This window comes from Maylandia zebra, linkage group LG23 (genome assembly GCF_041146795.1).
Source record: "Maylandia zebra isolate NMK-2024a linkage group LG23, Mzebra_GT3a, whole genome shotgun sequence".
Lineage (NCBI taxonomy): Eukaryota > Metazoa > Chordata > Actinopteri > Cichliformes > Cichlidae > Maylandia > Maylandia zebra.
In genome coordinates this window covers 36,352,156-36,378,956 of record NC_135188.1, presented here as the reverse complement: position 1 = coordinate 36,378,956, position 26,801 = coordinate 36,352,156, and the positions used below count along the sequence as shown (strand labels likewise).

The 26,801-nt window shown below is 42.3% G+C and overlaps 1 long non-coding RNA gene across 1 annotated transcript; it reads left to right on the top strand.

Moving 5' to 3' along the window:
• The first annotated feature begins 12,564 nt into the window (after window positions 1-12,564).
• On the top strand, window positions 12,565-24,787 carry LOC101465182 (uncharacterized). The gene is made up of 3 exons (XR_191226.4): window positions 12,565-12,651; window positions 21,820-22,073; window positions 22,794-24,787. It is a non-coding gene; the product is annotated as an uncharacterized LOC101465182 (long non-coding RNA).
• The last annotated feature ends 2,014 nt before the right edge of the window (window positions 24,788-26,801 follow it).

Genomic DNA, 26,801 nt, shown 5'->3' with positions numbered 1-26,801 from the left:
GACCACCGCCATGATTCTAGCCTATGTTACAGCGTCATGTGCGCTTTTTACATCCAACACAAAAACTGCAGTCGTGGGGCTTTCGATTGTACTCAGAACTCAGAAATTCTGCCTTCCGAATAGGAAGATGTAGGCAACACCAGACTGCAGATGAGCTGCATACAGGGCTGGACTGGGACAAAAAATCAGCCCGAGCATTTTGACTATAGACCGGCCCACCATTATAGGAAAAATCATAAAGCCTTTGAATGAAAACAAACACTGTTGTGACAGTGATGTACACTGTCTTGATGGTATATATATGTATCAATCTATCAAGCGTTTTTTGTAAGACTCAGATAATTATTTATTAAAAGCTAGACATTTTAAATGAGAATAAGAAAGTGTTTCTTTGTGCCCCCCTTTCCCTGTTAATGCCCTATCTGGCCCCCTGGCAAAACTTTGCTAGATCCGCCCCTGCACAGTTACCAGCTGTCCGCTACATAGAAAAGGATCCTGGTGTTATTTGTCTCTCAGAAACAGTTCATAACTTCCCTTCAACTCATTCATGTGACCTAAAAGGTAAACCTGTTTCTCCATCACCTGTTCAGCTCTGATGATTCAATAAGGACATCTCCTGGTTTCATCCTCATGTTTCCCTCTCACCACATATCCAAACCGATATCATGACCAGCAGCTTTACAGCTGTGGCTCCAGCAAACCTCAGCTGATACTAGAAAGTAATATTAAATAAATTCTAACAACAGCTGATCAAACGTGCTGCTGTTCTTTAACGTGACATCCGGTGGTTTCCTCTTTCTGGCGCAAAGTGGTCGATAAACAAACAAGAGAGAAAAGCCGATCAGCTGATCATTGATCAGTTTCATGATTGAAGTAGTAACAGGAGAGAGAGGGGGAGAGAATGAGAGAAGAAGAGGCAGCTGTGCAGCAAAGACACAAAATAACTCCAGCTTTGTGTCTTTTTCATCGTAGCAGAAGTCCGGGACAAACTGTTCCTTTTCACCTAAATACGAAACGCGTAATAATTTCTCTGAATATGAGACGATTCTGTTTTTTAGGGAACGGTTGGCAACTCTAATAATTAACCTTATGAATAAAATAAAGTTCAACATCAGTAACATAGCACCACCCAGCTGTATAGAAACCCCGTCATGCTAGCTAGCACACAGTACGAAAAAGTCAGCACAACGAAAATAAACTCCACCTAAACTTGGTTTATATCTGACCCAGATAGACTGCAGGTCATAACTTCTTACCTGAAGTTCAGTTCACCTGACACTCGGACGAGCAGCCGCTTCGGGTCTCTCCTCCTGTCTCCCCTTTCTCTCATCCACCTGCTGGCCTCCACCACTTGCTAATGTTACTGAATCTGTGGAAGCTCCGCGATAGCCACCACACGAAGTAACGAATAACGACCCTATCTAAATCCCAGTAACGAGTAACGCGTTCCTGATTTTGGCATAATAACTAGTTACCGTGCTCGTTACCACAATAATAACGTAGTTACTGTAACGCATTACTTAATAACGCGTTAGTCCCAACACTGGCCAAGAGTGAGCAAGACATCGATTCACTGATCCACACCACCAGGATATACAGCAATGACATTGGAATGTTGTTCGGACTGGAGAAGTGTAGTCAGATGATAACAAAGAGAGGGAAGGTAATCAGAACTGAGGGGATCGAACTACCAGAAGGCAACATGGCAGACATTGAGGACAGTTACAAGTACCTGGGGGTCTCACAGGCAAATGGGAACCATGAAAAGGTTGCTAGGAAAGCTGCAACCACCAAGTACCTGCAGAGGGTCAGGCAAGTCCTCAGGAGTCAGCTGAACGGTAAGAACAAGATCCAGGCTATCACCTATACCCTGCCTGTGATCAGGTATCCCTTAGGGATAATAAGCTGGCCAAAGGAGGAGATAGAAGCCACTGACATCAAGACAAGGAAGCTCCTTACCATGCATGGAGGGTTTCACCCCAAGTCCAGCACCCTTAGTCTGTATGCTAAGTGGAAGGAAGGAGGCCGGCAACTAATGAGTGTCAGCACCACAGTCCAGGATGAGACAACAAACATCCACAAATACATCAGAGAGATGGCCCCAACTGACCGTGTGCTCAGTGAATACCTCAGGCAGCAGAAACCAAAGAAAGAGGAGGAAGAGGAGGAACCATCATGGAAGGACAGGCCCCTGCACGGTATGTACCACCGGCAGATAGAGGAGGTGGCTGATATCCAGAAATCCTACCAGTGGCTGGACAAAGCTGGACTGAAACAGAGCACATATGCGCTGATCATGGAAGCACAGGAACAAGCTCTGAGCACAAGATCCATAGAGGCTGGGGTCTATCACACCAGTCAAGACCCCAGGTACAGGCTGTGTAAAGATGCCCCTGAGACAATCCAGCACATAACAGCAGGGTGCAAGGTGGTAGCAGGCAGGGCATACATGGAACACCATAACCAAGTGGCCGGCATAGTATACAAACATCTGTGCTGAATATGGCCTTGGAAGTCCCAAGGTCAAAGTGGGACACGCCCCCAAGGGTGGTGGAGAATGACCGAGCTAAGATCCTGTGGGACTTCCAGATACAGACGAACAAAATGGTGGTGGCTAACCAACCAGACATAGACAAATAGAAGAAGAAGGCCGTAGTGATAGATGTAGCGGTTCCAAATAGAAGAAGAATAGAATAGAATAATCCTTTAATTGTCCCACAAGGGGAAATTTGGGTGTAATAGCAGCAAGAAAGACACATATACAGACAAACTGTCACGATCCTGGGTCTTATGACCCAGTGTTTTGAGTTTTAGTTCTTTTGATGTTTATAGTGTATGTTTAAGCTTATTAGGTTTCCTATGTTCATTTGCTTATTAGCTCCCCCTTGTGTTTTCAACCCCTGTGAAGTCTCCCTTGCCCTTCGTGTGTTTCATGTCTGTTGTCTTGTCATGTCTGCCTCTCATGTTTCCTGTTTTATTTTGAAGAGATCTCGTGTTTTTATATTATGGATTATGTTTTGAGTCCTTTGTTGTACTGTTTCTTGTTTCTCTAGATTTCAATTATGGTTATCATAGGTTTAGTTCTTTGGCTTTGTAATATGGCTTCCCTGTGTTCAATGTTGTGTCTACTGTGACCTCTTTGTACCATGTTTCTGGTCCCTATAGTCTGTCTTCTCAGTTGCTGTTAAGTTTGCATGTTTAGAGTTCAGTCAGTGTGTTTCCTGTTTTACTGTGAAGGTCCATGTCTCATGTGAGTGTTTCTAGTTTTGCTTCCCTTGTCTCGTCCAGCCTGATTACTCCCAGCTATGCTCTCCTTCTGTGTCTCATTCCCTCGTTATCCCTCTGTGTATTTAAGCCCTGTGTTTCTCTTTGTCAGTGTCGTAGTCTCCCTCATGCTGTGTGTGATTCTCCCTGTGTCTTCTGGTATGCATTTTAATTAGCTTTTCCCAGTTTAGTTTTGTATTGCTTGTGTTCTATTTTCTAGCAATAAAGCTGTGCTTTTGAGTTCAAGTTCTGTCCCCGTGAGTTTGCGTTTGGGTCCAATCCCTGCCTGCCACACAGCCGAAACATGACACAAACAGTACACAAGACACAGAACAGAAACATAGACAATTTTTACATATTTACATAAAGGACAATGGTTACCAAAAAAAGAAGTACTGTACCATTATTAAATTAAATAAAATTAACTACAGATAAGAGGCAAACCCTGGTTGTAGTGCGAATCGGATGATAAAATAGTGCAAGTTACAGTGCTGATGTAAACCTCTATGTTTGTTGGGAGTAGTTTTGATTGTACAGTCTGACAGCTGCAGGGAGGAAGGACCTGTGGAAATTCTCCTTCATGCATCAAGGATGCAGCAGTCTGTCACTGAAGGAGCTCTGCAGTTCAACAACATTTACATACATGGGGTGGGAGACTCTGTCCATCAGAGATGTTATTTTGGCCAGAGTCCTTCTGTCTCCCACCACCTGCACTGCATCCCAAAACAGAGCTGGCCTTCCTAATGAGTTTATCCAACCTCTTCCTCTCAGCTGCCGATAAACTGCTGCTCCAACATACAACACTGTAAAAAATGACAGATGCCACCACAGAGTCATAGAAGGTCTTTAAAAGCGCTCCCTGGACTCCAAATGGCCTCCGCCGCCTCAGCAGGTAGAGTCTCCTGTGACCCTTCCTGTAAAGCGCATCAGTGTTGTGGCTCCAGTCTAATTTATTATTCAGGTGAACACCCAGATACCTATACGAGTCCACTATCTCAATGTCCACTCCCTGGATGTTCACTGGTGTCAGTGTGGTAGGTCTGCATCTCTGGAAGTCCACCACCAACTCCTTGGTTTTCCTGGCATTGATCAGCAGGTGGTTCTGCTGGCACCAGTCCACAAAGTCCAGAGTCAACTGTCTGTACTCTGAGTTGTCCTCACCTGAGATGAGGTCAGCTATAGCAGAGTCGTCAGAGAACTTCTGTAGGTGGCAGCAAGGGGGGTTGATGGAGAAGTCTGCAGTGTAGAGGGTGAAGAGGAACAGTGCCAGCACGGTTCCCTGTGGGGCCCCTGTACTGCAGACCAGTGTATCAGAGACACAGCCCTGTGACCTCACATGCTGTGAGCGTTCTGTGAGGTTGTCCAGAATCCACTGGGACATGTGGTGGTCCACTCCCAATAGTTCCAGCTTGTCCCTCAGAGGTCTGGCTGAATGGTGTTGAAAGCACTGGAGAAATCAAAGAACATGATCCTCACAGTGCTTCCAGGCTTCTCCAGGTGAGTCAGAGCTCGGTGCTGGAGGTAGATGATGGCGTCCTCCACCCCGATGCCAGGCTGGTAAGCAAACTGCAACGGATTCAATGAAGACTTCACCAGAGGGTGCAGATGGTTTAGAACCAACCTCTTGAGGGTCTTCATCAGATGTGATGCCAGGGCTACCGGCCTGTAGCTCCTGAGGTCCTTGGGATGGGAGGTCTTTGGTACCAGTACCATGCAGGAGGTCTTCCACAGCTGTGGAACTTTCCCCAGCGACAGGCTCAGGTTGAACAGATATCCTAGGATGCCACACAGTTCATCTGCACAGCACCTCAGGAGCCTGGAGCTGATGCCATCTGGACCTGCAGCCTTCCGCACCTTGATCTTGCGAAGCTCATTCCTCACTTGAAGTGCTGAGATGGAGAGAGGGGATGTACATTGGAGTTCACAGAAGCCGGGGGTGGGTGTGATGGCTGGGAGCTAAGAGGTGTGAAGTCCTGAGATGAAAGACAAGCAGTCCCTGAAGATGAGGGTGATTGCAGCAGGGGGGACGATGCTGGGGGAGAGGTGGGAGGTTGATCAAACCTATTAAAATATTTATATAGGTCACCCACCCCAAGTCTCCTGCAGCCTGGGGGAGTTGGTTTTTGTCCTGAGATTGTCTTCAGGCTGTTCCAAACCCCTCTGATGTTGTCCTGTTGCAGCTGCTCTTCCATCTTCCTCCTGTAGTTTTCCTTTCCTTGCCTTATCTTCCACTTCAGCTTCTTCTGGACAGCTCACAGCTCCTGTTTGTCTCCAGATATAAAGACTCTCTTCTTCTCCTTGAGGAGAGCCTTAATTTCAGGATTTATCCATGGCTTGTTGTTAGAAAAATACCGTACCTTTATGCTGGGTACGGTGTTGTCCACACAGAAGTTCATATAATCCGTAATGCAGTCTGTGATGCTGTTTAGGTCATCCTTCAAAGGGCTGCAGAGGTGATCCCACACAGTAGAAAGGAAATGGTCGGTAGAGACTGAAGAGGCCCTGAGGGACTATTTCCAAACTGTGCGTTTCACAACTGATTCTCTGTGTGCTAGAGTTTTATACACAGGCTGGAGATGAACCAGGTTGTGATCTGAGCCCCCCAGGGGATGGAGAGGTGATGAGCTGTATGCCTCCTTGGTGTTAGCATACAATAAGTCCAATGTTTTATTTTCTCTGGTGTGGCAGGTGACATACTGGGTGAAGGTGGGGAGAATGGAGGACAGGGAGATGTGATTAAAGTCTCCAGAGATCAGGAAAAGGGCCTGAGGGTGCTGTGTTTGGTGTCTGCTGGTTACAGTGTGCAGGACCTCACAGGTTGCTGCAGCATTAGCAGAGGGCAGGACATACACAGCTATCATGATGATGTGTGTAACCTCTTGCGGTAAATAGTACAGTCTCATGCTAACCGCTAGCAGCTCAATGTCCTTACAGCATAGCGTCTCTTTGATAGATAAATGCCAAGAGTTACACCATCTATCGTTCACAAACACAGCCAAACCCCCTCCTCTCTTCTTACATCTCTCCGTTGTTCTGTCTGCCTGGATCAGATGGAAACCGTCTATGTTTATGTGTGAGTCCGGAGTTAGCGCGGTTAGCCACAACTCTGTAAAGCACATTACGCCGCATTCCCTGTAGCTCCTCTGATGTCGGGTTAGAGGCGCCAGTTCTTCAACTTTTTTAGGGAGCGATCTCACGTTCCCCATAGAATCGCTGGCCCGATACCTACTAACCTTACTGCGATGCCCGATCCTGGCCCGAGTGCCGCGTCTCTTCCTCCTCACCTCGCGGGGGATGTTGGCTCACTCGGCGGTAGGCAGAACAGCGGAGGCCCCGAGGGCTAACAGCTGATCCCTGCTGTAAACAATGGGCGGTCGAACTTCCACGCGCTCTCCGGGCACAGATGCTGTAAAAAATGTGATAAAAAGCACGATTGTCCATAAAATTCTGAGCTCCATTGTGGAGTAGTACAGTCCACAATAAAAAAACACAAGAACAAGAAACACAACAACAACAAAAAAAAGAGAAAAAATAACTCGATCAGGTTTGAGCTGCTGATACTGGCTGCCAGCTCGGAGCAGCGCCGGAAGTGATTGTAATGACAGCAACATCAGGAAGAAGGAACATGAGAACCTTGAAAAATACCAAGGGCTCAGAGAAGAGCTTGAGAAGATGTGGATGGTGAAGGTAACAGTGGTCCCCGTGGTAATCGGAGCACTAGGTGCGGTGACTCCAAATCAAATCAAATCAAATCAAATCACTTTTATTGTCACATCACATGTGGAGGTACATTGGTACAGCACATGTGAGTGAAATTCTTGTGTGCGAGCTTCACAAGCAACAGAGTTGTGCAAAATACAATAATGTAAACAAGCAAAATACAAGAATGGCTACATCTGAAACTAATAAATATATGTACAATATATAATAGTGTATGCATTTCTGGATGTGTATACTAAATATTTTCCTACGTGTGTGTGTGTGTGTGTGTGTGTGTGTGTGTGTGTGTGTGTGTGTGTGTGTGTGTGTGTGTACACATATTTTACAAATTAAATAGAGTAAACAATAATAAATATATAAAAATATACAGAGTGAGACATGTGCAAAACAGTGGCATTACTGTACAGTGTGGAGTGCATAATGTTGAAGTTCCAGTAGTGAAGCTGAGGTGTCTATGACGTGTTCAGCAGTCTGATGGCCTGGTGGAAGAAGCTGTCTCTCAGTCTGCTGGTACGGGACCGGATGCTGCAGAACCTCCTTCCTGATGGAAGCAGTCTGAACAGTTTATGGCTGGGGTGACTGGAGTCCTTGATGATCCTCCCCGCTTTCCTCAGGCAGCGCTTCCTGTAGATGTCTTGGAGGGAGGGAAGCTCACCTCCAATTATCCGTTCAGAGCACCGCACTACTCGCTGGAGAGCTTTGCGGTTGTAGGTGGTGCTGTTGCCATACCAGGTGGTGATGCATCCAGTGAGGATGCTCTCAATGGCACAGTGATAGAAGGTCCTGAGGATGCGGGGGCTCATGCCGAATCTTTTCAGTCTCCTGAGAAAGAAGAGGCGCTGCTGTGCCTTCTTCACTGTTTTGTTTATGTGTACTGACCACGTAAGATCCTCAGCCAGGTGTACGCCAAGGAACCGGAAGCTGCTCACTCTCTCCACAGCAGCGCCGCTGATGGTGATGGGGTTGTGTACTTCTCTGCACCTCCGGAAGTCCACTATCAACTCCTTTGTCTTTGCGACGTTGAGGGTGAGATGGTTGTCTTGACACCAGTGGGTCAGGGCGCTGACCTCCTCCCTGTAAGCCGTCTCATCACCATTGGTGATAAGACCCACCACTGTAGTGTCGTCTGCAAACTTCACAATGATGTTGGAGCTGCTAGTGGCTGTGCAGTCGTAGGTGTAGTCCCAAGCTAGACAAGTGGTTCCAGCAGATCCCGGGAACAACATTGGAGATCTCTGTCCAGAAGAGTGCAGTCCTAGGAAAAGCTAAGATACTGCACAGGACCCTCAAGCTCCCAGGCCTCTGGTAGAGGAACTGGGCCGGAAGGATAGACCGCCTGTAGGAGTGAGAGGGGAATTTATTATTGAAATTTATAATCATTCAGTCTTTTATACAGTACATTTGTGTGTGTGTGTGAAGATACAGACACGTGTGACTCTGAATGTCATGCATTAGACATAGTGGGGAAACATGGTATTGCATCTCCACATGTCCACAGAAGGTCAGGCCATGTTGGCTTTCCCTAACAAAAAAGAACTGATTGACTGAACACTAAAATTATGCCACAGTTATAACTCAGCGAACCACCATGTTTACCAACGAGTGTGCTAATGGAAGCCAGCTTGGTTTTGCTTTCACAGCAGTTTCACCATAGCATGCTATCCATATCAATAAGTTAAAACAACATTAGCAAATCAAAAAGGGTTGGTGAAGTTTAGAAAAAAGTAAAGCAAAAGCAATTTAAGCAGCAGCAAGTCTAAGTTAATGAGATCACTGGCCAATGTAAGAAAGTCAAGCTTCAAATGAAGATATAAAAAAATGAGGACTTTAAATGTGAACAATATTGTATGCTAGGCACAACGGCTAGCTAACTTCAGCAGCTCTTTTTCTGGCAATGACTTTTGGACAGGTTATTTGAGCTCACTAAGCCACTGCAGCCACTGAATAAAACAGCCGAAATGTGTACTTTGGAGGACTTCCGCAACATGTCTATTAAAAACTTTATCACCTTAAAAGAGAGGAAAAATCCTTCAAAAAATCTGCTTCAAACGGGTTGAGGAAAATAAACAACCCCCTTGTCAAAGGAGCTTGCCAAGAAAAGCGTCTGGACTTCTTTAAGTTGCTTGAAGACGTTTCACCTCTTATCCGAGAAGCTTCTTCAGTTCTAAGGTCAAATGGTGGGGAGTCCCAGATTTAAACCTAGTGGGAGTATCCCCCCAAAGAGAGACAAAAGGACCCCTGATGATTCTCTAATCGCCTGAGCCAAGGTGTGAAAATGGGTGTGGGTCCCAATCAGCCAGGGTTTCGGGTGAGCTCATTGTGAAACCTGGCCCCACCTTATCGTGCGAATTCCTGAGGTCAGATGGCCCAGGATGTGAGTGGGCGTTAAGGCGTCTGGGGAGGGAACTCAAAACTGGATCAAAATGAGCAATGTGGACAGAAGTAGTAGGCACAGGTGTCCGCTTATAGCTCTGCAGGCCTGGTGCTGCAGAGCTATAGGGTTTTTTTTTATGTTGAGCAATGAACATTTGGTTGAATTATAAACCATAAGGAAGGGTGCACAGTATTTGTATATCAAGGATATACAGTAGAGTTTATTGCATGTAGAATACTGATAATCAAAGCTAGAGAGAGAAAGCTATTTAGGCAGTGTTTGGTAGATAAGAAGGCATGTGCCAATCCTGCATTTGTACATATACAGGGAGTGCAGAATTATTAGGCAAATGAGTATTTTGTCCACATCATCCTCTTCATGCATGTTGTCTTACTCCAAGCTGTATAGGCTCGAAAGCCTACTACCAATTAAGCATATTAGGTGATGTGCATCTCTGTAATGAGAAGGGGTGTGGTCTAATGACATCAACACCCTATATCAGGTGTGCATAATTATTAGGCAACGTCCTTTCCTTTGGCAAAATGGGTCAAAAGAAGGACTTGACAGGCTCAGAAAAGTCAAAAATAGTGAGATATCTTGCAGAGGGATGCAGCAGTCTCAAAATTGTAAAGCTTCTGAAGCGTGATCATCGAACAATCAAGCGTTTCATTCAAAATAGTCAACAGGGTCGCAAGAAGCGTGTGGAAAAACCAAGGCGCAAAATAACTGCCCATGAACTGAGAAAAGTCAAGCGTGCAGCTGCCAAGATGCCACTTGCCACCAGTTTGGCCATATTTCAGAGTTGCAACATCACTGGAGTGCCCAAAAGCACAAGGTGTGCAATACTCAGAGACATGGCCAAGGTAAGAAAGGCTGAAAGACGACCACCACTGAACAAGACACACAAGCTGAAACGTCAAGACTGGGCCAAGAAATATCTCAAGACTGGTTTTTCTAAGGTTTTATGGACTGATGAAATGAGAGTGAGTCTTGATGGGCCAGATGGATGGGCCCGTGGCTGGACTGGTAAAGGGCAGAGAGCTCCAGTCCGACTCAGACACCAGCAAGGTGGAGGTGGAGTACTGGTTTGGGCTGGTATCATCAAAGATGAGCTTGTGGGGCCTTTTCGGGTTGAGGATGGAGTCAAGCTCAACTCCCAGTCCTACTGCCAGTTTCTGGAAGACACCTTCTTCAAGCAGTGGTACAGGAAGAAGTCTGCATCCTTCAAGAAAAACATGATTTTCATGCAGGACAATGCTCCATCACACGCGTCCAAGTACTCCACAGCGTGGCTGGCAAGAAAGGGTATAAAAGAAGAAAAACTAATGACATGGCCACCTTGTTCACCTGATCTGGACCCCATTGAGAACCTGTGGTTCATCATCAAATGTGAGATTTACAAGGAGGGAAAACAGTACACCTCTCTGAACAGTGTCTGGGAGGCTGTGGTTGCTGCTGCACACAATGTTGATGGTGAACAGATCAAAACACTGACAAAATCCATGGATGGCAGGCTTTTGAGTGTCCTTGCACAGAAAGGTGGCTATATTGGTCGCTGATTTGTTTTTGTTTTGTTTTTGAATGTCAGAAATGTATATTTGTGAATGTGGAGATGTTATATTGGTTTCACTGGTAAAAATAAATAATTGAAATGGGTATATATTTGTTTTTTGTTAAGTTGCCTAATAATTATGCACAGTAATAGTCACCTGCACACACAGATATCCTCCTAAAATAGCTAAAACTAAAAACAAACTAAAAACTACGTCCAAAAACATTCAGCTTTGATATTAATGAGTTTTTTGGGTTCATTGAGAACATGGTTGTTGTTCAATAATAAAATTATTCCTCAAAAATACAACTTGCCTAATAATTCTGCACTCCCTGTATGTATGTAGTTTAAAGCACTGCACATGTCCTTCATGAACATGATGATGTTTCCATCAACTCAAGTTTGTGAATAATATTGTCTTTTTTCTTTAGTGCTTCATTCTTTGTTCTAAACGACAGACTTGTGTGGAGAAGAATTATACAAATAACACAGTTTCAGTGCTGGAAGATCTTTTTCATGGAATAGTTTGACAGTTCTACATGCAGAAACAAACTAAAGTACACTTCAAGGTGCTCGATGATTCAATCTTTTGGCTGTCCGTCTTACCAAAAGCCGAAAAAAAGAATAATGACATTTCTTCTTCTTTATTCTATTTTAATTTTCAAGTGTCACATCTGAATGCTACTTACTGGCAGCTCTATTCAGAAGTAACTGCTTAAACTTGAAAATCAAAAAGAAATAGCTGAATATGATGGTTAGCTGCACAGAAGGACTGTCCTCCAAAGAAAACAGCAACACCAGTCATTTGTTCAAATGTTTAATGTTTGTTTTCCTGACAAGTGATCTATCGTGACCGTGTGAATGATTGTTTTCTCTCGGAATTGGAGGTAAAGTGATGCAGTGGTGCTACAGGGTGGATACCTTGGCATACAAAATATATTTGACACCTAAGACTGCTGTTTGCAGCAAACAGTCTACATGTTGCCATTTATATGCCATTTACAACTAATACACTGCAACTGAATTTAACAGATTGCTACTGGATATTGTAAAAGTGTTAATGTGTTCAAAAAGCATTTGGGGTTGATCAAAATCTCGTTGTGGAAAGCAACAAATGTCAAAATGCATCAGCCTCCAAGACAGATACTGTATTGTAATCTTTCTTTGTCCACAAAATAGCTATTAAAAACCTGTACACAGGGCACTATCAATGTTTGCCTGAAAAGACAGAGTGGCTGAGGTGGAAAGGTAGGCCTACTGGGAAAAAAACAACAAAATGCAGCAAACTGTAATAGATACCAGACTTTGGGAATTAATCATGATCATAATGTACTCTATAACTTTGACTCTGAAGGGATGGCACAGTAACCCCCTTGTTTTACTTAGGATTTGGCTGTATTATTTCACAACAGGCCTCAGTTAGCAAGTTTACTGTTAAAGTTAATGATGACCAGTGTTGGGACTAATGCGTTATTAAGTAACTTGTTACATTAACTATGTTATTATTGTGGTAACGAGCACAGTAACTGGTTATTGTGCCAAAGTCAGGAACTCGTTAATCGTTACTGGGATTTAGATAGGGTCGTTATTCATTACTTCGTGTGGTGGCTTTCGCAGAGCTTCCACAGATTCAGTAACATTAGCAAGTGGTGGAGGCCAGCAGGTGGATGAGGAAAAGGGGAGGCAAGAGGACAGACCTGAAGTGGCCGCCGGTCCGAGTGTCAGGTGAACTGAACTTCAGGTAAGAAGTTATGACCTGCAGTCTATCTGGGTCAGATATAAACCAAGTTTAGGTGGAGTTTATTTTTGTTATGCTGACTTTTTCGTACTGCGTACTAGCTAGCATGAAGGAGTTTCTATACAGCTGGGTGGGTGCTATGTTACTGATGTTGAACTTTATTTTATTCATAAGGTTAATTATTAGAGTTGCCAACCGTCCTGTAAAAAACGGAATCGTCTCGTATTCAGAGAAAATATTACGCGTTTCGTATTTAGGTGAAAAGGAACGCAGTTTGTCCCGGACTTCAGCTACAATGAAAAAGACACAAAGCTGGATTTATTCTGTGTCTTTGCTGCACAGCTGCCTCTTCTTCTCTCATTCTCTCCCCCTCTCTCTCCCGTTTCTACTTCAATCATGAAACTGATCAATGATCAGCTGATCGGCTTTTCTCTCTTGTTTGTTTATCGACCACTTTGCGCCAGAAAGAAGAAACCAGTGGAGGTCGAGTTAAATAACAGCAGCGCGTTTAAGCTTGATCAGCTGTTGTTAGAATTTATTTAATATTAATTTCTAGTATCAGCTGATGTTTGCTGGAGCCACAGCCGTAAAAGCTGCTGGTCATGATATCGGTTTGGTTATCTGGTGAGAAGGAAGCATGAGGATGAAACCAGGAGATGTCCTTACTGAATCATCAGAGCTGAACAGGTGATGGAGAAACAGGTTTACCTTTAAGGTGACATGAATGAGTTGAAGGGAAGTTATGGACTGTTTCTGAGAGACAAATAACACCAGGATCCTTTTCTAAGTAGCTGACAGCTGTTAACTGTGCAGGGGTGGGTCTTGCAAAGTTTTGCCAGGGGGCCAGATAGGGCATTAACAGGGAGATGGGGGCACAAAGAAATACTTTTCTTGCTTATTTTCATTTAAAATGTCTGGCTTTTTTTTTTTTTTTTAATTTTTAATACTTTCTCTTTATTGATTTTCATCTTATTTTACAAACAGAACTAAAGAGGGCAAGGGAAACCAACACAGTCACATATGTTCGCATATTCCAAAATACACAACGCCTTGTTTTACTTACACATATTACATATTACACAGGTGCATGTTCGATTCAAACAAATTCGCAGCTGTCCCTCTGCATCACAGAGGTATCAGTTTCTAGTCTCTTGACATATAACGATCCCATCGTTCCCAAAGTCTCTCTCCTTTCTCCTTCTGTAGCCGCAGTGAGAGGGTAATCAGTTCCATATGATGAATTGTGTTAATAATGTCTATGACCAGCTTCCGAAATGTCTGGCTTTTAAAAAATAATTATCTGAATTTTACAACAAACGATTGATAGATTGATACATATGGTAAATGGCCTGTATTTGTATAGCGCTTTTCTAGTCCCTAAGGACCCCAAAGCGCTTTACACAACCTGTCATCCACCCATTCACACACACATTCACACACTGGTGATGGCAAGCTACATTGTAGCCACAGCCACCCTGGGGCGCACTGACAGAGGCGAGGCTGCCGAACACTGGCGCCACCGGGCCCTCTGACCATATACATATACAGATACATATATACCATCAGAACAGTGTACATCACTGTCACAACAGCATTTGTTTTCATTCAAAGGGTTTATGATTTTTCCTATAATGGTGGGCCGTTCTCTAGTCAAAATGCCCGGGCCGATTTTTTTGTCCCAGTCCCGCTCTGTATGCAGCTCATCTGCAGTCTGGTGTTGCCTACATCTTCCTATTCGGAAGGCAGAATTTCCGAGTTCTGAGTACAATTGAAAGCACCACGACTGCAGTTTTTGTGTTGGATGTAAAAAGCGCACATGACGCTGTAACGTAGGCTAGAATCATGGCGGCGGTCAACGACAGTCCAGGTGTGGGATTTCTCTCGTGGAAATATGCACATTATCTTTTCCTTTCTATTGGTAGGTGGCACAGTGCATTTGTGGCAAGTAAGCAAGCTAGAAGACTGGCAATCTTGCTGGGTATCCAGTTACAGAAGCAACACATTAACAAGAGAATTCTCAGTAAAACCAAAGTTACCTTCCCTAGTAACTAGTAAGTAAGTAAGTAAGTAAGTAAGTAAGTAAGTAAAATTTATTTATATAGCGCTTTTCACAGATAAAAATCACAAAGTGCTTTACAACACAGAAAATGGGAATATAAAAACAATATAACAGTAAATAAAACTGTTACCTTGAAAGTAACAAGTAACTTGAAATAACTGAGTTACTTTTGATAGAAGTAACTAGTAATGTAACTAAGTTACTAATTTAAAGTAACTTACCCAACACTGATGATGACACAATAAAAAAAAAAAAGATTGGACAAGCCTCTTCAGTCTAAAAAGAATATGGCACACTGCTAAGGTTTGCAAAGTTCCGTGTAAACGTCACAAGATTTCTAAAACAATGTCCTTTGGATACACGACCAAAGTGGAGATATTTCGCTCTAACGCACAGCGCCACGTTTGGCAAAAACCTGACACAGCATACCGGCACAAACACATCATACCAATTATCCAGCACGCTGGTGGAAGTGTGATGATTTTGGCTTGTCTGCACCCTCAAGGCCTGAGAACCTTACAGTCATTTAGTGTAACTCCTCTGTATACACACCAAGAAGTCTCCAACATTATGGCTGAAAAAGAAAAGAAAGTTGGGACATTAAGTGAGACATGTATAAATGAAGCAATGTTCTAAAGAAGAGTCAGCCAATTTTCTTCCACAACAATGTAAGACACTGATAAAGTTACACAGAAAATGATTAATTCGAGCTTCTAAAAGCTGTTCTGCAACCTACTGCGTCATGGGGTGTACTTAGTTTTTCACACACTGCTTCGGTACGTTGGTTTAATTTGAGTTCCATGAAAACCAAAAATGACACAGTGTAAAGTAAGTCAAGTTTTTGTTGATCAGATGCTCTATGTACCTAATTTTCAGACCTGGTGAGGACTGTATTTTTTTTTATTATGTCCTAAATGTAAAACTATAGAATTGACAGAGGGTATACTTTCAACAATTGAAACAGTAAATCTAAATAGAACACAACAATTGGCTGTGTTCAGCATTCCTAAAGTACTTATAGATAAAGTACACTGTCAAAAGTTACATATCATCTGAACTTCAGCGGAACTTGAGAATTTTGAGTGAAAAATTTATGTAGTAACTTTTTAGAACACAGTGTGCAGCAATGACTTCTTACATTTTTGATCTATTACTAGATTTGTGCACCAGGAATTCCCCACCAGTGCTCATACGCTTTTAATTTGGTCCAATTGGGTGAATCATAGCTGAGGTTACTTCAGGGTTACAGAGATTTATTTTTTCACAGAAGAGTCCATTTTTGTGCAGCTTTCAGTAAAAACTGAAATCCCTTTTAAATTTAAATTATTCAGTGTTTTAGATTCAGATTGTACAGAATTAGGCCAAGCCAAATAATGAATTAAATGAGGAGAATTTTTCAACTAGTAATTTCTATCTGCCCTTAGGAGGCCCCGGAAGAGGTGACACAGGAGATTATATGTGTATGTTAAGGGAATCAGGTTGGGATTTGCCAATTTTTCTCTGTAAACCAAATTTCAATGTGTGTCAAGGTTATTTTCTATGTCTATGAACACTATGAATCTGGTAGTGGTGAGAGTTTCGCTGAAAAGCTGGTTGTTGAAGGAGGCACCTAATTAACCTTTGTGTCACTCATTACAGTATGTGACTCCCCATGTCATCAGACAGTGAAGAGATTTCAGGCAAAATCTGAAACACCTCAAATACCACACATGCAGTTAGCTCTCTGCCTCCAATCAACTGTTTCACTCAATATCTTAAAGACCTTCACATTGATTGGTGCTTTCATTTGTCATTGGGTTCTCTATCTATCTATCTATCTATCTATCTATCTATCTATCTATCTATCTATCTATCTATCTATCTATCTATCTATCTATCTATCTGTTCGTGTGTGTACAATACCTGGAGTACACAGACATGTCAGATGAAGCTCAGCTCTATGATGATGGAACTGTCAGAGTTCATCGTGATCTTCCTATGATTCATGTTGGTCATGAACCTTTGTTGGAGAAAATTCTTTCATCTCTGCTATAATTAATCAAGATGGCACAACAGACTGTTAACATTCAGCTCATGCTTTTTCCTTCTCTTATTTATTTATTTATGTGTTAACCTATTTCCTACGGGGTAGTGGAGGAACCTTAATTAGTCTCAGGATCATGAAGTGGAAGGAAAAAGCAGGTGTTCAAATACTTTAAAATATATCTAAAAGTTTCATCCCCTCAGTAATGTCCCGAAAAGATGTAAAAAACAGAAAAAAAACATCTGAAAAAACAAACAGATGTGAAAATGCAGAGAATGAGAGTTTCATCACCATGTAGTGAGCATATTTTAAGCTGCAGATCATGACTACTTCTACAAAGCAGAACAAATTAGCATGATGTTGCTATGTGTAAAAGTGTCCAAGAGTGGGCAATTTTGTGTTAATTTACTATCAGAGCACCAGTTCATTTTAATATTGACCAATCTAATCTGCCAAGAGCAGGGATAATTAGCAGAGTGTGAGTAATTTACTTACAGCAGAGGTGTAACTTCTCTGTGATTGGACAAAAATATGGCATTGCAAGCTAAGCTTTTATCTATATCTACATATATAGAGTGTAGGTCATTGGATGAATCTTGACAGTTTTAATTGCATCTCAGGACTCACAAAGATGAAGTAGGTTTCATTATACACTTTGAAGTTTGTTTGGTGTATGAACCAGAGAGTCTTGGATTAAATGAAGTTACCACAGTTCTGCATAAACGATACTGCATGGATATACAGGGGGAAAAATGCATTGTTGTGACAATTAAACGTTACTCTAAAACATTTTTTTTCTCAGTGTTATGGAAGAGATACAAGACACAACTGAAATTTTAAAAAAGCTAAATACATAGAATTTATTTTGTGATGTTGCAGAGCTCTGTGTGTGCGTGCTGCTTCTAATAGTCTTCACATCAAATCTGCTAGTGTCAGTTTGTACACAAATAATAAAAGCCAATTCTTAAAGCAGTCTAACAAAATAGCTGATCAAAAGTATTAAACGCTGAGCTGAGATCAAGATGAATATAAAATAAACAATCATGAACATGAGCTTTCAATAAATATTATAATACTTTGACGAATAGCGGTTTGAGTGTTGTGAAGTGGAGGGAAATCCAATTTAAGCTTCTCGTATGTGATGGCTATTTCTAAAGGAGGTTTGACATTGAGGGTAGTACTTTTCCCTTAAACGTTTCATGAAACAGGGTATTTGGAAATAGGGCTTATCATTAAATAGATGTTATTGGTCAAGCTTTTTCAGAAAAGTGACCTACTGGTTTTTTATGGCTGGAGGGAATCCAAAGAGTATAGAGTACATCAGTTGAAATACAACAGACTGCTTTTTCTGGCTGTGCTTAGAGAATAAATGTAGAAAAGAACTAGTCTTTTAGTCCAGCTGTGCCCTTGGAGCAGAGCTTATTGGCAACCCTGGTGAAGAATGTAGGCAGTCTAATGCTGGTTCCTTTTGGGGTCTGTGGGAGATACAGGCAGAGTTTCAAATCACTGAATAACTGAATAGTGATTGGATGGTACTGGCTGTTCAAATATCACTGTCTTATGAGCAGACCGTGAGGATCTTAACCTTTTCGTCATGAGGGAGTCTTGTATGTAGCTCTGAGGAGAAATGCAGCACTGTTAAAAATACCAGCAGTAGCCTCTTTTGTTGTAAATCTTCTGTGCTTGCTGTAAATGCTTGCTATCTAATTTATGGGAAACATATACGATACTGAAGAAATAACTGCTGTGCTACAGTCTTGTTAGAGATGTCAATCTAAGTGCAGCTACAACCATCAGTATTTCACCCTGAACGGATGGGATGAGTGGATAGCGGAAATATCCAGGTTTTCTCTTTTATTTATTTATATTAGTCAGCATGTAGGTTTTTGATGTTCACTTGTTGAGATCTTTCTGTTTTGTTTGTCATCTCTTGTGGATAGACGGTTAGATGTGAGGCGGAACGGGGAATAGAGCTACATATAAGAGAGAAGAGGACTAGAGGAACTAATGTGATGGCTCCAAGCCAAACCATTTGATGGTTGCATTATTCAAATTAAAATAGCAGGAGGCTACTCTTTAAAAAAAAGGAAAGAAAAAAAAATCCCAAATGTGGGAGCCTTTACGATTGAATTCATCCAACCCGGAGCTCTCATTACAGTGAATGTCTCCCCTATTTATTTATTTTTTCAGGATACAGTGCAGACTGGGAGGATGCAAAATGGCATGAAAAATGAGCCTAGAGAGGTTGAAAGTTGGGCTTTATTTAATGTGTGTAAACAATCAGAGTCAAACTGGAGTTCAGGAAAAGGTGAAGTTTTCAAATGTGACCAGAATGAGTAAGGGTACTGCAGCTATGTTTAGAATAGTGATTTAAATAGGGCTCCCATAGTGAGGACAGTGAGGAAATGAAGGTGTTCTTCAGTGTTCAGCCTTGTTCTGTTTGTCTTAAAGCACTTTATTACCGTAATAAAATTCCCACAAGGTAGATAGGGCCTGTCTTTTTAACTCTAAAAACTCAAGCACTGACTTCCTCCTCGAATCCTGTCACTGTTCTTCTTTCCCGTTAGGTCCAGCCTAATTTTCTTTACCGCCCTCACGCGTCCACTGCCATTCTTTCTATATCTTTGGAAAGCCTGCATTTCAAGAGGGCCCTCTCCATTATAACGCCTCCCTATTGCTAAAGCAGCGTCTGACTGAAGGGGCTTTTACTTTGATAATTCACTACGAGCTGTTTGATCAAGCCACAGGGGCAAATATTCCAAAACATTTCCAACGTGAAGAACCATTTTTAAGAGCGGCTTTTCAAATCTCCACCAGTTCAAAAGGCAGCGTGGGAGGATTTTTAATCAGGGAACATTCGCACAGGCCACATATTATTAACATATTGCATTACAAGCCGTAATTAAGCCTAAAAAAGCAACAAGAACCCTACAGGGGCATTGTATCTTCCTTTTATTCATTTGAATATGTTTCATAATTAATTTCCTTTTGGCTGTTTAATGTATTGAAATTCAGACAAATGCGATAAATACGCACTCATGGCAGACATTAAACTGACGTACCGTCACATGATAAAAGTATTAAACGCTGTATGTGTGCTAAAGATAAGTCTGATCTAATGATCTTTTACTTTTGACAGCTTTATGTTTTAATCTCTTCTAATCCTGACAATGAAAAAGGGAGTGTCATGAATCGCTGTGTGGCAGGCAAGCAGGAGTGGTGGACCCAAAATGCAGAACTCAGACACGGAAGTGAAACTTAAGGCGCAGCTTTATTGCTGGGAAAAACCTCGTACAAACTAAACTCACCAAAAGAAAACCAAAAGTCAGAACAGAGGAACCAAGGACTGAAACACTGGAAAGAAACACTAAACTGGAGCAGGAGACCAAACACTAGGGACATAGAAGCAGAACACACAGCTAGTTGAGGGTACGACGCGACACTGACACAGAGAAACACAGGGCTTAAATACACAGACGGCAGTAATCAAGGGATGAGAGACAGAAGGGGAACACACCTGGGAGAAATCACAGCTGACGAGACAGGGGAAACGTAACTGAGCACACTCACATATGACACAAACCTTCACAATAAAACAGGAAACTCAGACACATGGAACCAGGCAAGACATTGAACTAAACAGACAGATTCACAAACAGATGGGGTGACACCATAGACAGAGACAGACTCAAAGGCAGACCAAATATAACACACAGAACTCAAACAATAATAATCATCATCATCATAAACTAGAAAATGATAACTAAAAGCGCTGGGTCACCGACCCAGGACCATGACAGGGAGGGTAGAAAACAAAGAGCACGCCAATTGGGGGGGGGGGTCAACCTGAGGGTGCTTGGGGAGTAGAAGAAATTACAGAAATTCTATCTTGAAGCAAAGTCACAAGGCCAGATGTTTGGTTGATCAATCTAAAGAAATCCCTTGAAATAAAAAAATCAAAATGTCACTTTAAGGCTGCTTTCAGTTAATATGTGTAATTGCTAACTGTACATAGGGTGCACTGACATAGACTAATAAAAAATAAATTTAGCTCGCTAAAAGAGTGAAACATATCTGTAATTAACAGTTGCAAACTACCGCTAATAAGTCATATAGATCATGTGATCTTGTGTCTTAGTGGAACGTATATAACTCAGAAAGCTATAAAGAATATTATATTAGCAAGTGCCTGACTGAAGTAGCTAGCAATAGCGTTCTAGTACATAGCTAGCAATAGCTTTCGAACTACTAATTCGATGAAGGAAGGGTAGAAAAAAAACAGCAAAAGCTATTTTTATTAGCATTTCAGAACTATGTTACATAGTGTGAGTCTGACTGTATAACCCATGTTTTAATGGGTTTTAGTAATTTATCTAAAATTACCTAAACGTCTGTGGTTATGACCAGATTTGGACAATTTCTGATTTTGTCTTATAAATCAAAATACGCTGTGTTAAATACACTGAAGACTACTCCAATCCTCATGCCGAACACAGGACTTTGATGGTGGTGGCATTAATGTGATGCCACTGTGATGCTTTTTTATAGCTCAGCTTTAGATAAACTACTATGACACTATGACTTCTTGCATTTACACTTCAAAGTTTATAAGATTTATAGAGATTATTTTGCTGAACAACACACATATCAAGTATCATAAATGAGTGCTTTCCACTGAGAGAACCACGATGGTGCCAACTTCTAGGGCTGTCTTCCAAAAACCGTTTTCCCTCCAGCGCTCTATATTTGTGCTAGCACGGTACAATGAATGAATCCAATCTTTATGGATAATTTACCATCGTATACAAACATGCACAGGCACCTTGTGAATGTGTGCGTGAGTGTACAAGCTGCTATATTTGGAGTGTTTGTCTGTGAGCATCTGTCAGAAACTCTAAAGTAGCATTGCAGCTGAAGTCTGCTTGTTTCCTGCCTGTTTCCTGCCTTTCTGGCCACTCTTGTTGACCTCATGTGCACACTCAATAACACCCCACTCCCTTTTTTCTCCCTCAGTCACCTTCAGTCCTTTCACCCGCTCTTCCCTTTTGTTGTAACTCTTCATGTGTCTCATTTCTTTCTCGACATGCAGGCTCCATGTGTCAGGCCGATGTGGAGTCAGCTCGAGTTGGGACTGCGGGACCCTGAGCCTCTTTTCCCTTCGCATTTGTTCCAGTACCCATCATGCCGCTGCCTCTGGCTATTCCCCAGCTGATCGGTGGCGTACTGTGGCCAAAGCCACCTTACCTAACCTCGCACCAACCGCTCCTGCTAGCTGGCTGGCTGCTGTTATCTGCACTATACAGCACAGTGGCAAAGTACAATGGCAGCCCGCTGCACTCCTAGGTAATTTGCTTGTGTGGGTTGTTCAGTGTGCGTGCATTATGCAGTGTATTACCATATTGCTGTGCAGGGTAATGTTTCATAAAGTAGCAAAGTGCAGAGGAGTGTGATATCCGGTCCACCTACCCTGTGCAGCACTGACTGGGTGTATACATTTGTCTGTGTTTGTGTCTGACTCTGTGTTTGGGTGTGATGGAAGGAAAACAGTGCAGTCTCTGACGTACCTCCACTAAAGCAAGGGTCAATAATTCACCCAAGGATTACAGAATCTCATGAATTGTTTTAGTTTTCAGACACTCAGACAGGTCTAGGTAGTAGTGAATTTTCTCACCTCGCTGCAGCATGATTGTTATTGCACCGAATGAGGGGGCAGGGATATAAGTCTATGTACATTTACCTTGCCTATGCATGAAAGCACACATGCTAGCAAGACAGGCGTGCAGTTAGGTGCTTTGTTTGTCTATAGTGGGTTTATTCTGAATATCAGAGAGGGAAGAGGGGCTGGAAAAGCCTTTGTAAAGCTCAGCAAGGTTTTGATCTATTTGCCGGGACTGCATTGAAGCTGTATGTATGAGACTCCAGCTGAGCGAGATAATTCTCTAGATGCTCCCTGTAAACTGGGCCCACACATATCTGCCACAATAATAACACACAAACGGAAGGCTGCAAGTGATTAAATTTTTCCAATTCTGTTTTTTTTTCCTTTATTATCTCTGCGCATAGGTCCATCCGTCTGTCTGTCTGCCCGCCAGGAAAATCAGTCCCTTTGCTTCACTACACAGGGGATACAATCACTCAATGATTGTATGATGCATTCCTCCGTGCTGCACCGATGAATGATGCGTGCTGCTTGGATAACTCTCAAAGAGATAACTGTGCTGCAGAGATAAAGATAAAGTTGTGCTTAAATCTCCCAACTTCTGCAACCACATGCAGCCCTTCTGGCCTCGCATCAAAACCAATATTCCTTTGTTTGTCTTCTCAAGCCAGCGTCCCTAGCGGCTTTCCTTTTACACTCAAGGAAAAAATGATCTCTCTGTCTTTTAAAGAATAAGGTAATAAACATTCAAGCAAATCAGAGACAAGCGCAGTGCTTTTTTGTTGTTGCTGTCTCAAGCAATTTGAGAATGCTGGTTAATAGTTTAAGCATACCATCGATTCTTAGTTTGATTAAATTATGGCCAATCATCCTAAATGCAAGTCTGAAGAGCACCAAGGGCAAAGCCATTTTCATGTAAGTCAATTGGTTGCTTTGTGAGAGACATGTTTATGTCAGTTTATTCAGTAAACCAATAAAGTGACTTCTATTCTATTTCTAACAAATGGAACAACACAAAATCTGTTGTGGGCTTCTCTTTTCCCCTTCACAGTGGGGTAAGGCTGATTAGGGGTATTTGTTCTTGAAGATATTAATATTTTTAGAGTGGAAACGCCGCAAAAAAATATCCAATATCTTTGAATCTGAGATTTCTTCACAAAAACAGAACATGCCTGAATGTAGAACGGGGGACATTTGAAGACTGAAAGTCTCTTTGCCAGACGTGGTAAATCTCAGAGCAGCAGAGGATGAAGCTGACTGCTGTGAAATATCTCTGCCGTGCTCGAGCACAAAGGTTTTGCTGTTACTTAAGAATGTTTTCTTTTTCTAATACTGATCTTTTTTCTTTTCATGTCCACTTTTTAATTTATATCAATGCCAAAAAAAACCAACAAAAACTGCCCTACATGGGTTGACTGTTTCTCTGAAGACTTTACACTTTAGAATTCCAGATTAGAACAGACTCTACATAAAAGACAGACAGACATAGCCACCTTGATATTACCCACTTGTAAGCAAGGTCCTATTGTGATGGTTCAACTTGAGCATTTTCTTGGTCCTTTGAAACCAGGGGTGGATCTGAAATTGAGGAACACTGCATGTTCATAGACTAGTGACTTGTAACAGTTAATACTAATGCGAGCCACAGCTTACACAATGAACAGTAAGATTGTTCATTTTGTGCACATAGGCGCTCGGCAACTTTGTTTTTATATTGAAATATAATCAGAATATAACCCACTGGTAACCAGTTGAATCAATGTGTATATAGCAGGCTAGTTGCACTCAGACTGACTCTAACCCATTTAGAGTGTTGGCAATCTGTCTGCATTTATAATTTAAACAACAATTATTTGCAAATCTGAAAGTGACTGCAGACAGTCCAAGTGTGAATGTTTAGAGACAGGTTGCCTCTCATCAGGCTACCTGTGCAAATGCCTTACAGTTTGATTTTTTGGGCAATCCTTCGATGACCAAAAATTCAATGCAATCACTGGGCAACCACTGATTTTTTTTCCCTTTTTTCCCCCCTTCTCTAGTCACATGGAGGATGCTATTTTCAGTCTTGTGTAAGTGAGCCATTAGTTTGCTCAGACAGGCCACAAAGGGAAGCTTAGCTACTATCCCAACAGATCAGCTGGCCCACATCAATTTATGGCTGAGCTGATACCCTTTTATGTTTCCATATTAGCAGATCGCATATAAGGCAGGTTATTTGATTATAGCCTGTCTACAGCTGGGCATCTGAAAATTGCTTTGCAACCCAGCACCGCTCCAGCTCTACATTTTCATGCTTTGTGCAAATAATTCAATGTAATGGCAGTTGTCATTATTGGCTACTCTGTTATCTATGGGGGTCTGCTATCCCTGGGTAGCAGTATTTTTTTTTCTCTGTAAACAAAATAAATAAATAAAAAATACACATATAACATTTGAGTGTTTTCTAAAACTTTATTTTGTGCCTCATATTGCATTAGACACAGCTGGCACTCTGGACAGCTGAAATAAAACATTAAAACCTATTTGTGAATGACTTTGCCACGTCTCTCAAGTAAAAAGAGCTAAAAAAAATTTTGATTCACACTATCCTGACAGCAAAATTTAATACAGCACGTCAAAGAGAGCATGAAGCAATAATCCATATTGTAGACCCTCATTGTATGTCCCCTAGAAAATTCAAATGTCTCACACACAAAAATGAAGTTAGGAGTGAGAAAATGGGAGCTGGGAGGCAGGTAGAAGCAGGGGTGCTGGTGAATGATGCAAGCTGAGCTGCATATAATGGAGGGACACGCTCCTACAAATATTGTAACGCTGGAGACACAGCCATCCCAGATTTAACCAGTTCATACAGCGGCTGAAGAATTCTCTTTTTTCTGTGCACATTTCTGTCCTGAAAAAAAAATTGGAAAGGCTCGGTTACCTGCGGGCAATTTCTCACACATGATCAAGAATAGGCCTTAATGAGCTGCCAGACCTCGAGTGGGCAGAGGAGACTTGCCTCTCACAGTAGTGGGTTTTCCTTCCAACCAGGAGGTTAGAAAAAAATACATACACAGCAGTTAAGACTCACCTCGGTCATGATTCTATATTTTCTGGCAGTGAGTTCACAACACTGAAAGTTCCCGTACTGTAAGAATAATAAAGGAAATAGAAATGAAAAAAACAAAACATCACATGGGGAAGACAGGTCAGAGAGGTATAACAATGGAAAATGCACCACATGAGGAAAGATAAGATAAATAACTCCCCCCAGACTGAGCTCCAACAGGGAGAACAGAAAAAAACACCTCTGCAACATAGCACATGAAAAAAACTCCTAATACATCAAAGAAACACATGACAAGAAACAGGGGTGGGTAAAGTTTGAGAGACGGCCGATTTAGACAGTACATCCGGGCCTGCAGCCTGTGTGCTGGTCTCCTTGATCCACTGTCAGCATCGGAAGGCGAATAAGCGTCGAAGGCGTTTGGAAAGGGAGGGGGATGAGTGTGTGCATATCAGTGTATATATGTATGTGTGTGCGTGTCCAGAGTTCAGCTGAGACAGTGTCCTTCACCCTGCTAGGCTAAGTAAACAGTCCTCCATCCAACCCAGGTGGTCTTCCATGGAATGGGAAGGAACAGTCATTATCAGGGTGTTTTTGTTCGGCTCCAGCCTTGCGACCGCAGCTGGCGCCGAGAGGGTATCCGCATGAAGTGATGGTGCTTTTTACTTTAGTGCGAACAGCTCATATGAATTTCAAAGCAGTTCTACAGTCCAACACTGGTCTCTCAATCTCCCGTTGGAGAGCTTCGCCATACTTGCGTTCTGTGATGTTGTCATTTCTTGTGCTCAAGGAGCCGATTCTGGGAACTCACGACAGTGTGCCTGATGTCATCCAATTTGCGCTCAGAGATGTTATTCCGAGCTAGCCCTTCAGAGATGTAATCCAGTCTGCACTCAGAGATCTTATTCTGAGTATTCACAGCAGCCGTAGCCTTTCCAAGATCTTATCCGTGCTGCACTCAATGAGCCCATTTTGAGAAACTCACGCCTCTTCCCATCGTTTCAATCCCAGCGGGCAGCCTTGTGGGGGTTTGAAGAGCCAGTTCTGCTTCCTAAATTCTTTGATAAGTCAGGGCCAAGCCAGCTCCGATCAGCCAGAACCCTGTTACCATGGTTCCGAATAGGTAGATATCTTCAGCACTCAGGCTCACCCAAGCCCAAACTTCTCGTTGAGAAAGGGGTGTCAATTGCATTTAGGGACCAGTTGATCCAATCCATAATTCCTCTTTTAGGTTTTAGAGAACAGACTGTGAGAGAGTGTTCCAGGGAAAAGTAATACAAAAAACAACGAGACTAGACAAGGACATAAGAGGCTAAGCAGGGAAGCTAAGGGAGAGGAGGAGAGGAAAAAAGTGCGACCGCCT